Below are 11,579 nucleotides of genomic sequence, written 5' to 3' on the forward strand. Positions count from 1 at the left end.
GTGCGGTTGGCGCAGGATAGAGCAGGGTTTAGGGCTGTTGTACATAGGGTCACTATGAGTCGCAAACGACTCGACGGCACATAACAACAACAACAATGTCCCATTGCTCTTGAGTCCATCCTAACACATAGAGACCTTCCATCAGATGCCTAGGCTAGAAATCTTTTTTAAAAAATAATTTTAATGAACATTTACAGAGATTTTGGTTTTCCATCCATTCATTGTTGCACTTCTCTACCTGCCCAGCCCTCCTCCTCCCCCCACCCCCAGGTTAGAAATCTTTACAGGAGCATGCTCACCTGTCTTCGGTTGAGGAGCTAGTGGATTCAGACTGCTGACTTTTCAGTTAGCAGCTTGATACCTTACTTAGTCCACCATTAGGGCTCCTTAAGATAGCGACCCTATGTACAACAGCCCTAAACCCTGCTCTATCCTGTGCCAATCTTATGGTCTCTGACATACGTACCCCCATTACCCCAATCACTGAATCAATCCATTTCATTGAGGGTCTTCCTCTCTCATGATGTCTCTTCACACTCCCAAGCAAGTTGCCTCTCTCCAAGGACTGGTCCCTCCTTGCAACATTTCCAAAGTATGCCAGACGAAGCTTCAGAATCTTTACCTCCAAGGAGCAGCCTGGTCTAACCCTCTCTAGGACAAACTTGTGTGTTCTCCTAGCAGTCTATGGTATATGCTATAATCTTCTCCAGCATCACAGCTCAAAGGCATCAATTCTCTCCCTATCATCCCTAGTCATTGTCCGGCTCTCTGATGCATAGCAAATAATTGCAGACTGTGGCCTGAATCAGGGTCACCTTAGTCTCCAGACTGACATCGTTGCTCTTCAGTACTTTGGAGAGGTCTCTGAAAGCAGACTTTCCCAAAGCAATTTGTTTTTTCATTTCCTGGCTGCTGGTGCCGAAGAGTGTTGATTCTGGAGCCAAGCAAACTAAAGCTGTTAACAATCTCAATCTCTTCACGATTTATCATGATAATATCCCTCAATAGTTCTGACAATTATACGGCACAACATATTTGGGAGAATTTCTCATGGTTTGGTGGTAAAAGGTTGCCAACTCAAAGGCATTTGGAATCCACTAGCTGCTTGGTGGGAGAAAACTGAGCAGTCTGACTCAGTGGCACATAGCAAGTCCATTGCCTGTCACAAAGGCAATACGTATTGGCTCCCATATCTTTTTGACTCTACTCTATTTTTTTAGTCCCAAAGGGAGTTTGAAGAGGAGAAGTAATCTGTAACAAAGAGAACTGATAGGTAGGAGTAAAGGGGGTCAATAAACTTTTCCCAAGAAGTGTGTTTCAGAAAGGATGTATCTTGATTCAGCCTGTCAAAATAGTTGTTGTTAGGTATCAAGTTTTATGACTCATAGTGACTCAATGAACAACCTGAACCCTGCCCGATCCTGTGCCATGTACTTGAGTCCTTTTTAAACAGATGAAGGGAGGTCCATTTTGTGTTGTCACCTCCTTGTGTATCTGCCTTGAAGTTCTTCAGCTCCCATACTTGATTTTCATTTCTTCTAGATAACAAAGATTAGGACTCTACTTTTTCTTCCAGTCACTTTCAGGCCGTATAGTTTCCATTCCCTAAACACTGTCATATTGTTATGTGTCATGGAGTCAGACTCCATGACGCATAGTTGACCCTTCAGGGGTCATCCCCTGGAGACCTGGTAGTTTTGAACTGACAATTTTAACAGGGGGGGAAAAATTGCCTGAGATACATTTCCTTGTATGAATATGAACTTCCATTCTGTGTTGAGGTCACTGTCCGAGAATATAAACTAGAGGTGATGATTAGAGATACCCAGCAGACTGAAAGGGAGATCTGGTAGCCCAGTTTTAAGGAGTTACCAACCCAAAGGCCAGTAGTTAAAATCCACCAGTTGTTCTAGTAGTCTCCTCCCTGGAGGATTTATAACTCCTGAAAACCTGTTAGAAGATGAGCTATAAGTCTGTTGCAGTGGACAGGAACTCAACTGAAAGTCCTGGGAAAGAGAGAGGACTACATCTCAATGTGGGGAGACAAGGAGGTTGTTTGCTTTGGAAGCCCCCGCCCCCGGAACTATTTCTTGGCACAAATAAATCGCCCTTACAATAAAATATGGGTCATCTTTCCCTGACTTTCAATATCTAAAGAGCATCTTGCCTGAGAATTCTTTGAGGGCCAGGAAACATTGCCTCTTTGTAGAGCTAGGACTTGATACACTGCCGCTTCAATAAAGATTTACTAAATATCCAGTAACGCAGTTAACGCAGACGTAGCTTTACCCACCAGTTGCCTGTTTACAGGCTGGGAGCAGAGGGGGTTTGAGCAACTAGAGGGAAAACTCCTTGGGGACATGGGCCAAGTTGGCATGATCATGTCACCCACCCATAGCCTAGCAGGGGGTACCTGACATGCTGTAGATGCTTGCCCTGTTTTTTGTTATGTGAATGCATGAAAACTCCCCTAGCTCAGTCCTTGGAGCCCACAGTCGTCCAGGAAGAGCGAGAAGAGTTTTCCTGAGCTGGGATGGGCTGTCGTGGGTTTCCAAGATTTCTGACAATCCACGAGCAGCCAGAAGTCAATTTCACCTCCTCCCTCAGCCATTTACAGGAGGTTGTAAATCGCCTCTTTATTGGGTTGGGGGCAGCTGAAGCGTCCTTCCGCCCCCTGCGGGGACCCCAGGAGCCGAAACGCGGGAGGAAGGTAACCCAGAGGGGGGGGGGCCCTGCCAGCACGTGCATCGCCCAGGAGAGGAGGAGGCTGGGCTAGCGCAGCCCTTAGTCAGCAGCTGGGCTCGATTTTGAAACAAAAGCCAATGTCCTCCCTCGGAGTCCACGGCCGGCCAGCTCCTAGGGGGAAGAGAGCCATGCTGCCCAGTCGGTTAGTGGCCCAACTTACTTTTCCAGAACCTGGGACAAAGGGCCAGCGGATGTGCGGGAACGGGTGGGGGGCGCCGGGCATGGGGGAAGCGCAGACCCTCCAGGTCCTCCCCCTGGGGCAGCTGGGGAGAAGGGCTGGGGTCTCCATACCCTGGACATGTTCGTGCCCGGCAGATTGCCTTGGAGCCCAGGCCCCCCTCCAGTCTGCGTAAAGCTGAGGCACCTTTGCCACCCGTGCCCCAGCGCACAGACACGCCAGGCCCTGGTTTCATGAATGAAATCCAATCGTGCGGATATAAATAGCCGAGGAGGCTGCTAACGTCACAGTGCGAGAGGCAGCCGCCACCGCGGCGCAGCTAGGTGCGGAGCGCGGGTTCCGCCCGAGCGCCCCGCCTGGGAGTGGGGTGGGGGCAGAGCGTAGGGGAGGGCGGGGGGGGGGACGGGGCGAGCCCCTCGCGCCAGCGCCCCGCCGCAGCCGCCTCAGCGCCGGGGAGCCCGCCCGCCCGGCCAGTGCCATGCTGCCTTTGTGCAAAGTTGGGCGGCGGGCGGTACGCCGCACGCAGGGGCCCCGCACACCCGCGACCGCGCGCAGTCGTGGCTGCTGCTGAGTGGCGGGGGGGCCCCCTTGCTCCCCCCCAGCCCTTGAAGGCGGAGAGAGCTCGCGTCTCGCTCGGCTCCAGGGTAGGTTCTGTGTCGTGAGTGCGCTGTGCTGGGAAACTTCTCCGAGCACCCGCCGCGCAGCCCCCACCGCCCCGGCCCCAGGGGGTGGCAAGTGGGGACCCGGAACCGCGCCACGCGGCCGCCAGCACCCCGAGAGAGAGACTTGTGGGACCGAGCCGGGGGCGCCCTTGCCCCGCCGCAAGGCCAGAAACCCCCTCCAACCCCACGGCCAGGGACCAGCAGATTGTTAGGAGCACCCACACAGCCGCGCCCCAAACTTGGAGCTGAGAAAATGTACAACAGTCACCCAGGGAAGGATTGGTGGCGCGCCTGTAACAGGGCTCTTTTCCCTCGAAGGACAGTGGTGGGGAACCAGAGAACCTGAAAAGGGGGCTATGCTCTCCCCGTGGCGCTTGCAAACCCTAAGACTTGATTGGTCAGCCCACATTTTGCTCCCCCCCCCCCGCCCCCGTGTCTATGGAGTCTGTTGTGAGTTGCTGTGACAACCGTAGGTGCTGCCTTGAGGGGCTTGCAAAACACCACACCTTGTCTCTCTGTATGCTAGCTTTGGAAGAGAACTCTAAGGGGGAAGGGGTGCAGACAAGGGATTCCACCCACCCTCACCCCCACCCCCGCGATGAGGAAATGGAAGGCCCGACTCCGTGAAAGTGTAGCATTAGATTGCACTGTTAGCTGTGCCTGCTCCAGCCTCAGCAGTATCAAACATCTCAACCGAGGAGCAATGTCAATATTTAGACTTGGACAAGCCAGAAAGTTTAGAAGGGCGCGCCAAGCGCAGGGTTTTGACTTGGCTTTGCGCGTCAGTACACAAGCTGCGCCTTTGGCGCTGACTGTACACATTTGCTGGGGGGTGGAGGGGGTGGATAACGCATGGAGAAGCACTCAGAACTAGGGAGATCTAGGAAGTTGAGACCAAAAGAGTCACCCTGACTTTGAACTTTCCCAGCCTGTGCTATTCTCAGACTCTGCTGGAGCCCAGCCATACAGATGCCCAGGTTGAAGGGTCCCTGGTTTGGGACTCCCTGGACCCCAGAGGAGGCCATGCTATATATTCGGTGCTGCTCTGTATCCTCTCTAAACCGCACCAATAGTACTGTTCTTTATCAGTAGTTTACATCTTTGTGTCATGTCCTCCTACATCAAATAGCCAATAAACTGTTTGACTTGGACAGTCTGTTTTTGAGGGGTAGGGTACCTAGGGAAAGTCCTTTGGAAATATGAAAATATATTTTATTTCCAATAACTCTAGTGCCTCTTTCGAGCTACTTGGTTACTAGAAAACAGATTCAGTGTCTGCATCCTGCTCCACAGGTGGAGTGTGTAGTAAGTGATTACATTAAACAGAGCTTCTCTGAGGTTCCTGGATCATGCTTGGCCTTAAATATGAGGAAAGGGTTTAACTGATTCATTTCAGTGTGGGAGGAGTTGAAAACCTATTGAATTGCAGGTGGTGTTAGCTATAAAAGCACAGTGGCCCTCAACACGTCTCCATCACATGTTATTTTCCCAGATTTGGAAGGTTGTGGTTGTTATGTGCTGTCGAGTCGCCTGCAACCCATAGTGACAGAAGGTAGTATAAATTTAATCATATGGGACAGTGCATGAGAACAGAGATTGAAATGGTTTGCTGTTACTGTCTCTGTCCTATACAAATACAGTTTAACAGGAAGTGGCAGCACTGCTCCATTCTTCAGTTATGATAAGCCATCTAATCAATTCTAACTCATGGTGATGCTGTGTATCAGAAAAGGGCAGTGCTTCAGGGGGTTTTCAGTACTGTGACCTTTTGGAAATAGATTGTAGGTCTTTCTTTGGAGGTAACTCTTGATGGATTCAAACCTCCTCCTTTTATGTTAGTAGCCAAGCACTTAATGTTGGTGCCTGCCAGGGACTCTTAGTTGTGTTAATAATATCCAGGAATGCTCTTTGAGGGCAATGGCATGTCCCTTTTCTATGACTCCTGTATTATAAAATGTAAGAGTTTTGTTATTCCCATCCCCTGGTGTGCAGCCAAGTGCATTTTAATTTTTTTAAGAATACCCACATGTTCAAAAATATATTTTAACAAATGCTACAAAATGCTACCCTCCGTATTTCAGGATACATTTGACCCAGAGAAATGTCACTTTTGTGCAGACACTTTGGCAAAGTAAAGCAAGGCCTGCCCTTGTGGGAGGGGGAGTGGAGGAAAACCCTGCTGAGAATTCCAAGGCTGCTCATGTTCCTAAGGCAGCAATAGTATTCATCAAGTATTTTTCTCTTTCATGCAGGTAAGTCCACCTGTGAGCAGGGTGTTCTGGTCCTCACTTCCAGCCAGCCAGGTCAGTGTGCTTGTGTAAACTCATGACCGTAGACTGATGGCATCCTGTGTCTCACTCCGAGCATGCCTTGCAGAACAGTCTTCTTGGCAGTTATCTTCATCCCTTGTTTTACAGGCTCAATTATAAGTTCACTGGTTATCTAAATTATTCTCTTTACTCTCTGAGTGAAATAATACTAAGTGCGCCCTGAATCACTCTGTTCAATGAGTTTTTATTTATTTCTACTTTGGAGACCAAAGTAGTGTCAGATAGTTGAGGATACCGAGGATAGAGGTGCGTGATAATTAAGGTTTTCCTTCTATGCTAATCTGAGCACATAAGTTTTAGAAGAAACTCGATATAATAATGGTGGATATTTATTGGGCACCAGCCAAGTTGGATCAGATAATGTACTGCATGCTTTCCAGTTATGTTGTCATTATCTCAAAAAAATAAACTGGGGTGAGGGAGTACTTGTCGGGTGAAGCCACTCTCTTGATTCCCAAGTGACAATGAGGATTTGGAAATTCACAAGGTTAGAGAATATATTCAAGTATAGTACTCATTAAAGGTTGTTGTTGTTGTTGTTCGTTGTCGAGTTGGATCTGACTCTCTGGCAGTTTACCAGAAGCAGTTAATCACATGGGAGGAGATTGCCCATCCTTTTCCTGCAGAGCAACTGGTGGATTCGAACTGCATGCCTTGGGCATTGCAGCACCGGTTCTTGCCACTAGTCCACCAGGGTTCAGTTAAAGGTAGAAAAAGGACTTTAAAAAAAAAGGCAACAAAAACCTGCCACCCACCACCAAGTCTCTATCTTACTCTCTACCTAAGCTCTTCTGTTGATAACATTCTCCTCTAATAGCGAAAGTAAAGTGATTTTACTAAGACACCAGTTCATATGATGATATTCAGTGGCCCAGCTGTTGCAGAAGAATAACTCACATTTTAAGTGAAACAGTGGAAAAAAGAAGTAATATGCCCTTTCTCCTATCATGTGATTTCTGATCTCGAGGATATCGCAAACAGATTTAAAAGGCAGGGCATTAAACATTCATGTATGAAGCAATTAAAGAGCAAATTAAGATAGCACATGGCGAATTGGGAGTCAATAATGTATCTTTGAGAAATTTAGCATTTCCCAGCCCAACAATTGCTTTGAAATTCCATGTTTGCATGGAGAAAACATTCCAAGTACAGTTTTTGTCTGGATAGATGATAAATGGGTGAGAGTTTGGGGGAAGACAGAATGTAGAATTTCAGCCCAGCAGGGAGTGATTATGCAGTCATCCAGGACCACTAAATTACAGTATCTCAAATTCAAAGGCATTGCTGTTGCAAAAGCATTGTGATAAATTTGTGAGCTGTTTGAACCTGTGCAGCACCTTGAAAAAAGTATTACAATTCTGCATGATACTTCAAGTACTGAATTCAGTCTGGAATCCAGTTTGTCTGGAACATGCCAGATAGATTTGGGTACATAATAAATTCAGATCAAAGCCCTGACAATAGCCAGTATCCAAAGGTCAAGTAGGATATGTTCAACTTTTTGCCTAAGTTTAGGATATCCTCTCCCCCTCTTTATCCCTCACCCCTTTCCTCCCTTCTTTTTTCCTACTCTTAATCATGCTTTCCTTCTTCCTTTTTTTCTCCTTATTTTTTTGTAGAATAAATTGTAGCAGTTGTTCGCCTTTCTTAGGAAGTATCACCATGCCCCCCAAAAACCTTCACTGCCATCATGTCAGAGCCTACTCCTAGTTGACCCTCCAGAACCCTCCATCAGGGTTTTGGAGACTATAAAACATGTGAGAAAAGATGGTCCCTCTGTCTCTCAAGGACCTGCTGGTGGATTTGAACCATCAGACAGGCATCACCAGTGGATTAGCAATGCCATTTCCTATAGACTACAATATGAGAGCTCCCTATTATAATACAAATTGTTGTTGTTGTGTACTGTTTTGTTGGAAACACAGACCCTCCACTGGGTTTTCAGACACATTATTAATCGCACAAAGGAGATTGCCTCTCTTTCTCCTGCAGAGCAGCTGTTGAGTTTGAACTGCATGCCTTCGGGATTGCAGAACAGCTCCATAGCATGAGGCTGCCATACAAGAGGGATAATTTCTTTTTAAAATGAAATGGAGAAACAAATTACTAACAAAAACCTTACTATCTCATATTTAAGTGTACAGATATTCCCAGCTCAAGCTAATCGCCTGAGAACTTTAATTCAGAGAAGTTTTTCAGCATTTAGGGGATTATATAAAGCATTTTGCTACTACAAACCAAACTGGAAGCAGGAAAAAAGGTAATAAGTTGGGTAAAAGGAAAAGAACTACTCAAAATTGGTTTGATTTGAGATTGAAATTAATTAATTAATTAATTAAGCCTACTAATCAACAGCAGTTAATATTGTAAAATATAGTATCTGTGAATTATTGTAGGAAAAACTGATATGATTTGTAAACCTTTATTCAAATTAAAAAAAAAATAACAACAGAGCAATGTTCCATGTCAGGTAAGGGTGATTGGGCTGGCCCCACTGCATCAGGACTGTTTCCCTCCACTGCCCTCCTCAGACCTCAGCTGCAGCATCAAAGACTTCACAGAACCCTCAAAAGTTTCTTCTTTTCTTATAAATTGTAATAAAGTGGAAACCTTAACATCTATGAAGAAAATATAAATAGGTGCCACAGAATGTGTGCTTCTGATTAACAGATAAACAGGGTTATCTCCTGAAGTGACCACGGTTGAACTTTAGTTCAAGAAGAGTGGAAACATTGGTTTAATTTTTAAGAGAATTAGACGTAAGAAAGTAAAACAGATACCAAAAAAAAAAAGAAAGTAAAACAGAAATTGTGCATAACTTTGCAGTATTTTTTTTAAAGATCAAAGTACAGTAAACTCACCTTTCTTTAGGAAAAACTTCCTATGTTTACAGCCTACATGGAACTCTGATGGTTTAGAGGTGAGGAGTTTTGCTACCACCCAAAGGCCGGTGGTTTCAGTCCACCAACTGCCCTATGAGATGGATGGTCAGTCTCCTATGTGATTAACTGCCTCTGAAAACCTGAGGGATGGTCAGCTTTGTGTGGGTTCTGACTCAACTATACACAGCAACAACAACAGTCTATTGTTATTGCGACTAGAGGCTTGAAATTGTTTTCTAGTAGATGTTCATAACAACAGTCTGCATTGGTATACCAATAAGCTAAACAGTGAAAGAGTTTAAGTAAAGCCCCTTTTTTGCTTGTTATTTTAATCTCTATCCACATGTGAAGTTGATTCACATTCTTTCTGTAGCACTGACATCAGAATTAAAATGGCCTTTTAAAATAAGTTGGGAATTCATCCCCCCTCCTTTTCTCTTCCATGTAAGGACTTCTGTTTCGGCTGTATTATTTTTTCCTTGAATTGTTAGGGAAAAAATGTCTATACAATCTTTGAAGCTAGTACATTGTTGTGGAATAGTTTTGATTCATAGGCTAATTTCCCCTTCCTGGTTAAGGGTTTATTCAGTGTCAATTTCTTGAGCCAATTTTCATAATTAATATTTTCTAAAAATTAGGTTGTGTTGTTAAGTACCATTGGCTTGGAACCATCCTGTACCTGAAACTCAAGCAGATTTTAAAAGGCAGTAAACACAAGGGAGAAGATTGCCTATCCTTCTTCCATGGAACAGCTGTTGGATTTGAACTCTGTACTTTTACATTAGCAGCACAGTTCCTAACCAGTAGGCCACCAGAGCTCCCTAAAAATTATTAATGTATCTGGTTCATTAATAGTTAAAAAGACAATTTCAAGTTCTATCCTGAAATACAATGTTGAGTGATACGATACTATTAATATGACTATTATTCAAATATACGTACCAACTGTTAAAGCCAAAGAGGAGGAAATTGAAGATTTTTATAAAATTTTGCAGTAAATCTCCATGGTGGTCTCGTCTTGATAGCAGTCATGTAAGGGGAGTTTTTGGGGGTCATATTTGATGTGTGTTACTGCTCTTTTCCCCCTCAAACTGGGTGGCCCTTGAGCCTTTCACCAAGGGTGGAGGCCTGCTAGAGGGTGCAGCTTTAAAATCCCTTATGATTTATTAATTAATTAAGAAATTTATTCATTTTAGAATGAATATTTTTTTAAAGACATAGCAATCATTTGTCTATTTGTGTAGTGAACAATTTGGAGTTGCTGTGATGCTGAACTCTGTTCCATAGTCGTGTTAAATACCATAATGGTTATCTATTATATACAATGTTCAGATGAGCTTCCAGATTGATTCATGCTGGGAAGCAGGAGTGGTATCCACTTCCTAAACTAGATGCCTCTGGAAACTCTACAAACTCTATAAACTCTGTAACTGTACATAAATTATGTTAGTTATAGAACAGAGTTAAGTTTTTTGTGCAAAGCTTACTCTGAGTCATATTCAACTCGATGACACTTAACCATGACTGAATGAGACTAGTGCTGTTATATCTGAAGAAACACTCTTCCACTTTGCACATCACTCCTTGTCAGTGTGCTATATGAAGTAACCTGGGTTTGCTGTGATGCTGAATCTTGTGCCATTGGGGTATCAAATACCAGAATGGTTTACTATTGTGGAGAGTGTTTGGTGGAGCTCCCAGTTGTAAAACAGGTTTGGAATCAGGAGTGGTATCCACTTCCTAAACCACATGCCTCTGGAAACTCGATGAACTTGGAGAAATGACGATAGTTGTGGGAAGGCATTAAGTCTTTTGTTCATAGAGTCACTATGAGTTGTGCGTGGCTCAACAGCAGTCATCAACAACAACAAAAAATATGCAATCAAAATGTGTTAATGAAAAAAAAATGTGTTAATGATAATTAGTGACTGGAATGCAAAAATTGGAAACGATGAAGAAGGAAGGATAGTTAGAAAGTACACACCTGGTGACAGAAACGAGGCCAGAAATAGAATGATCAAATTTTGTACCTTCTACAAACACAATGATTTTTGAATGATTGATTCATCACAAATACGTTTTTTACAAAACGCAAACAGCAATATAACAGATAGACCTCACCAGATGGACTACACAGGAATTAGATTGACTGCATCTGTGGAAGGAATCATTGGAGAGCTCAATATCAGCTGTCTAAACCAGGCCAGGCATCGATTGTGGAACAGACCATCAATTACCCATGGGTAAGTTCAAATTGAGGCCGAAGAAAATGAAAACAAGACCATGAGAACCAGAATATGTTCTTGAGTATATTCCACCTGAATTTAAGAATAGGTTTGAAGCGTTGGGCACCTGCGATTGAAGATCAGATAAATCATGGGATGACGTAAAGTATATCATTCATGAAGAAAACAAAAGGTCACTATGACAGAGGAGGAAACAAAAGACCAAAATGGATGTCAGAAGAGACCCTGAAGACTGCACTAAAGCATCGAGAAGCTAAAACAAAAGATAGAGGCATTGAAATAAAAGAGCTGAACAGATTTCAAAGAGTAGCTTGAGTAGACAAAGTATTATCATAGAATGGGCAGAGAGCTGGAATTGGAAGATAAAAAGGGATCATCAAAAGGGGGACATTTTTTCTAGTCACACTATACATATTTCCAAGTCATAAGTGTCATACTTGAGTAGACAAAGCAAAGGATTATCATGGAATGGGCAGAGAGCTGGAATTGGAAGATAAAAAGGGATGATCAAAAGGGGGACATTTTTTCATATATAT

The 11,579-nt window shown here is 44.2% G+C and overlaps 1 protein-coding gene across 1 annotated transcript in view; it reads left to right on the forward strand.

The window, feature by feature from the left end:
• Positions 1–3,469: 3,469 nt before the first annotated feature.
• Positions 3,470–11,579, forward strand: part of RHOBTB1 (Rho-related BTB domain containing 1) — an 84,127-nt gene continuing 76,017 nt past the window's right edge. The window contains exons 1-2 of the mRNA XM_006889031.1: positions 3,470–3,567; positions 5,838–5,888. The gene's annotated coding sequence lies outside the window, so the exon portion shown is untranslated. The remainder of the gene's footprint in view (positions 3,568–5,837; positions 5,889–11,579) is intronic.

The sequence above is a fragment of the Elephantulus edwardii genome, unplaced genomic scaffold (genome assembly GCF_000299155.1).
Source record: "Elephantulus edwardii isolate Elephantulus edwardi_28Jun2011 unplaced genomic scaffold, EleEdw1.0 scaffold00074, whole genome shotgun sequence".
Classification (NCBI taxonomy): domain Eukaryota; kingdom Metazoa; phylum Chordata; class Mammalia; order Macroscelidea; family Macroscelididae; genus Elephantulus; species Elephantulus edwardii.